This window comes from Octodon degus, unplaced genomic scaffold (genome assembly GCF_000260255.1).
Source record: "Octodon degus isolate 3935 unplaced genomic scaffold, OctDeg1.0 scaffold00109, whole genome shotgun sequence".
In the NCBI taxonomy this organism is placed as follows: domain Eukaryota; kingdom Metazoa; phylum Chordata; class Mammalia; order Rodentia; family Octodontidae; genus Octodon; species Octodon degus.
Genome location: NW_004524685.1, coordinates 6,861,088 through 6,867,138, shown reverse-complemented (window position 1 = coordinate 6,867,138; position 6,051 = coordinate 6,861,088).

Genomic DNA, 6,051 nt, shown 5'->3' with positions numbered 1-6,051 from the left:
TATATATATATATATATATATATATATATGGATACTTTGGAAATATGATCCAAATGCAGTGATTTGGGGTCCAATAAGTCATAGAAAAAGTGGAAGAAAATTAACATTTATAGCAATTTAGTATATAACAAGCAAGTAAGGTATTGGCTATTCCAATTTAATTTTCGCATCATTCCAGTGAAGTAGTTATGATGCTCTTCAATTCTTACCAAAAGAAATGAGGCTATGGAGCCTTTTTGAAACTCATGCATTACTTCTGAGAGTGCTGTGTTGTAAGTGTGTCTTATCATAAACTCTTCTTTTTCTATCTCATTTTAACACACTGGGAACTAAAGGAAGTTCTGTAACATATAATTTGCAAGAAGGAAATCATGTTATTTATTTAGTCTAAGTCAATGAGGGAGACTTTCAATCAATTTATTTTGCCTTGCTATAATAATACATTGCTAAATAGTATTTAACCAGCCATGTCTGTATCTTACAATTAGGTTACCTCATTCATACCAGTCATACCCGCTATGAAGAGGTACAGTGAAGCTCATTTAATAAAGACAGGAAAAACTTCCATTTATTAAATGCTAATCATCTTAGTAGATTTTATATTCATGATTACCTTCATTTCTGAAAGCATTAGTGCCAAGAGGGAAGAAAGCAGTGGTGGTATTTAGGACAAGGGAGAAATGGAAAGGATGAACAAATAAAGTTAGCAAAGAAGTCAAGTGTACTCTCTGAAAGATAGGTGAAAAAGTGAAGGTGAAAAGTCATGTAGAACTTAATGTGAAAAAAAGAAGAAACCTTCGTTAGTACCGTACCTAAAGCATGGCCCATCAGCATACAGGTGCTGAAGCAGGAATGACCTGTACATTCAAAACCTGAAGTTCGCATCTCCCAAGGAAGAAAGCACCACGACTTACTTATCCACTACAAATGAGACGCCAAAGAAAAGACAATAAAGCAGCAAAGAGGTTAAAGTACAACATAATGAAAAAAGTATGCATACACACATTTTATATCTGTTTTCTACTTGCTGTATTCTGGTAATCAAGAGAAACGATAGGAAAGGTATAGTTGGGAAGTGACCTGGGGCTTGAAAAGGTATTCCTTGGATCCTCTAAAGTGACATTTTCCTGACACTGTGTTTCGTGCTCCTACTTTAAACCATAGATGGGTTTCTTAGTGCCTGAATGTGAGAAGCAGCCTAGAAGTTTTGTTGACTTAATCAATGAACGCAATGGATGGGGCAAAGGAAAAGATTCATTCTTAAGAAGGAATAAGAGACAGAATTATTTTTGCATAGATAGGAACTTGCTTCAGGGCTTTTTGCAGTAGACAAAAGGAAAAGAAAAAGGTGAAGGATTGCTAATCACCTAAATGTAAATGATCAAAGAAATATGAGAGTTGAGGAGGAAGATGTATGACCAGATGTGCTATTTCCTCAGTGAGAGGAAATATCAGATTTATGAATATACTATATTCCATTCCCATCTGTAAGAGACATTCGAAAAGGAAATGTTATTTGGGGCCATGACTTATCCTCTGCATATAATAAAAATGTTGGAAGGAGACTGACTGCATAAGTAAAAAAGGTAAACAAGAATTCTATTTTGTGTTTGGTGGTGAAAAGAGAAAATAATATTTAGATGGGTAACTTAAAATAAATCCAAAGATATAAGCTTAAAGACTATTTATTAATTTACTGATGCATGACTTGAGTAACTGAATGTATTTTCCCAAAACTTCAACATTTTTGTCTGAAAAATGATATCAAATCAACTGGTCTGTAAGGTTATATCCAATTTTTAAAAATCTATTTAGGTAAACAGAGTAAGAGTTTGCAGTGTATTTAAAAGAAAAGGAAATTAACTAGTCAGGTTGACAAGATCTATGATAAAGAAATATAGTGGTTCTATATAAAGGAAAAGTTTCTGTCTTTTTAATAAGACTAGAGTAATGACTGAAATTAATTTTCACAGAGGTTGGAAATGTGGCATATGTATGAGAGGATGGGTAAACTGCTGTTATAACAGGGCTGACTTAAATTATAATGTGAGGATGATAGAGGAGAGGGAATATTTTCCGTCTTTTCAAGATGTCAAAGCTTAACTGAATGTGTTGGCAAAAAGGAAAATAAAGGTAAAGAGGCAAGGAATAAATTTACTTCTCTGGTAGAAACTGTTAATTGCACAATCTAATACCTATGAACTTTTCCTTTTTCATTTACCAAATCCCAACTATAGTCAGCTAACAAATAAAGTGCTATACTTTCCATAATCATTTGTAACAGAATAGGATTTTATATCCAAGTCCTGGCTAGTGAGATATAACCTCACTGCTTGGTGATAACTTCCTGGAATGACTACTGAATAAGAACCAAGTAATTCAGGATGGAAGGATACTATTTCATCCCCCCACCTCTTCCTACTACTATGTACATAATGGCTGGAGCTACAGAAATATTAGAATTCAGGTAAACTTAAACAAGATAGCCCCATAGTAAGCATGAAGTAGTACAAAGAGAATTAACGGATCTCCAGGTGCTGCCAGGGAAGCCTTGGGTGGCCTATGTTCAAGCTTTTTTTTCAAATGAGGGAGAAATAAACTTCTATTTTGATCTTTTGCTTCCACTCTTTTTTTATTTTCCTGATTATATGTAACCAAAGTTTAATCTCGCTGATTTAGTTCTTATAGCTATATGCTTCAAGTAGAAAAAAAAAAAAAGGTGGGACTGGATTGGAGGAAGAGCTACTTGGGCACATAACATCTCAGCCAACAAAAGCTGAAAACCTCATGAATGGTTCTTTTTTTCTGTATCCCCTTTTTGTTTTTTGGGTTTTTTTTTTAAACCAATTGGTAGTACAGTTTCAATAATTAACGCATTGCATACATTCTTCCTAGTGGTTAATTGCTGTACAAGATGCAGACATGATATCCTATTTACAAACACCATTAGAACAAATCCCTCTATTCATTAAGAGAATACAACTATATATCTATCCTAACCATTTTGAATACACAAATACAAAATGGACATTCATCTGTATACCCTTTTTTTGTTAAGTTTCTTTATTTGAATATTATAGGTATGTTAAAGCCATGCTGTTATGTTGAGCTGTAGGGGCCTCAGTTCAACAATTTCTGACATTGCCAGTGAAGCAAAAGACCCAACACTATTATGAACTACTGGACTCTTTTAGAATATTTTGCTGAGTTAACATACCTATATATTTTTTAAATCTGGAATTGAACTCAAGATCTTGCATTTACCAAGCAGGCATTGTGCCATTTAACTGAGCCCCCCAGACCCTCAGGAGCCTTCTCTTGTACACACAAAATATTTAGTCAAATCATCACCTGGTGTACATTGGAAGGTAAACCATATGCTGACAAGGTTTCTATACAGTATTATGGCCACTGGTAAGATATATGCAGGATATTGTCTTGAGTTGTCAACGAGATCCTGAGAAAAGTGATGAATTCAAGGTGGATCCAGCAGGGCAATCTGAGACCCGAAAGGCAAAGACATCCACTGCTGCTATGAGAGGCATTCTTTCCTACAACCTGCAATCTCAGTTGAATGAGAGCCCAGTAATTTGAAAACTTTCAGGGTTGAAAAGGCCAAATACTTATTCTTCAAACTGAACCAGTTAAGGGAAGTGCCTGAGAATTTGAGTCTTATCAATAAATATGACTGGTACCATTCCATGCAAAAGCAGTTAGCCTGTTGGCAAAGACAGTGCATTACTTCAGATGTCCTCAGCACAGCAGTGAGCAAGCTGACAATTATCTGGATGGGCAGAGCACAGAGACCTAATAAATAAAGGACCAGGGTCCTTAAGCTTAAAAATTTCATTTTCTCCATTTTTTGGCACTGTTTATGCACATTTGAAAATGACCAAAACACAGTTCTGATGAAAGCTTACCACATCTGAGGAGGGGGGGACTATAATGCTCATAAACAATCTATGGGATCCCAAACCCACTTTCCCAGGAAATGGTTTCTAACATAAGCATGATTTTTAGGGAAGAAGCTCCTCAGTGATTATCCTGGATGTAACCAAAGAGGATAATGGAAGGAAAACCCTTTCAAGGAACAAAGCCAGAGGTCATCAGAAAATGTGGACAAGAGAATTGTTACTGAAGAGAGAGAGAGACCTGGGAGTCCCAGAGGGATAAACTAAAGAACTCACACCATAGCCAGGAAGCAGATCCCCACCATTTTTGTAAGGGAGCCTGCAGGTTGTACAGGGGGGTGGGGAAGGAAAGACTGATTCCTCAAAAGAATACATTAAATGAAGAATACAGGATGAGGTCCTTACAAAAGAAGTCTGTAAAGTATTACACAGAGTAATTGCAAAGGCTTCTCTCCTAACACGGAAATTGATGGATTTGAGAATAAGGATATTAAAAAAAGATCTTTAAGAGTCTACAGGAAATAGAAGAGCTAGGACAGAGCGTGGATGTCATGTAGAATATTTTATGATAAACTACTGGCCTGAATCAATTATTCTAGGGCTGGGGAAGGGATTGTTGTTCTATAGGAAAGTAAGTGAGTGAGGAGAAGGAGAAAACTGCAGTTTCGAAGTCCACTTGAAAGCAAACTTGAAGAACACAGAGAACACACTTAATATTTTTTTCTATTAATTTTATTGAGAGACAAATAACAATGAGACAGTTTCAAAACAGATTAGTTGAACAGTTTCAATAATTAATACATTGCATACTTTTGTCTTGTTATTGGTACAAGATGCAGACATAATATGCTATCCAAACACTATTAGTACATATCTTTCTTCTCACTGAATTAAGAGAAAGTAGCTGTATATCTATCCTATTTTGTATATACAGATACAAAATGGTCCTTCATGTGTATCACCTTTTTTTGTTTAGCTTTGTCAGAGATGGGTATTCCATCGCCATTTAAATATTGTAAGTGTGTGAATTCAGTATTCTAATTTTAACATTTTATCATTAAAAAGAAAGCGGAAAGAAAAGTAATACATCACAAATAGTAAAAGAGTGTGGTAGGTCATTAATGTTGTGTCCAGAGAAGAATGGGTCATAAGGAAGTAAAATATTGTAGAAGATAAAACCAAACAGGTAAAAGCAGAAACCAGAGAGTTTACACAAGAACTACAATAGCAATAGAGGTTCCAGTAAGGTAGTTATATGGTATAATTGAAACACCCATATATGTACAACTTACATATGTTTTGAATAATGTGGAAAACATTTAGTGATTAAATAAGATTATCTATTAGGAAAGCTTTGCCAAAGTGTAGTGCTCTCAACAAATATAATTAGTTAATGGATGAAGTGTTATGAGTTATACCTTGACGATGAGTAACAAAAATATTGCCCAGTTGAACTCATCAAATGTTTAATTAGCCACTACAATGTACTAAACAAATATTAGCTTCTCACAAACACACTTTCTATTCCAGACAGAACGATGGGCCATTTAGAGACTGGATGCCACTCTCCAAATTGAGACTCAAACTGCCACTAAGTGTTTCTCCAGAAACATGGACAAGCAAGGGTATGTGTGTGTGATGGCCCGAGTGTGCGTGTATACACTATATACAACTGAAGACATGTCATATACACTACTCACAACTTTGTGACTTATTTCTTCATATAGCAATTTGAGCATAATTCTATAACAGAAAAGAGAGCTCCCCTATCTCCCTAAATATCACATCTCCTTATGTATTAGGCTGTAATTTATTGAATCGCTGGTGTTTAATAAGGATTTCTGAAGTTTCCATTCCTCCCTTACTCTGTCTGATGTTTATGCTGTACAAGCTTCCTACATGGGGTGCTGTACAGGTTAAGCAAGTACTAGAAGTGAAATCTCTGACAATCAACAAGTGAATTTTTAACTTTCCTAGTTATGGCCAAATTGCCTTCAAAAGCATAATCACTTATCTTCTCACCAACAGTATACAAAATGCTTTCTTCCTTACATCTTCCTCTGCTATTTACTTTCAAACCTTTTGATTCTTATAAGTGTGACCACAAAAAAGCTACATTGCTCTAATTTGTGTATATATA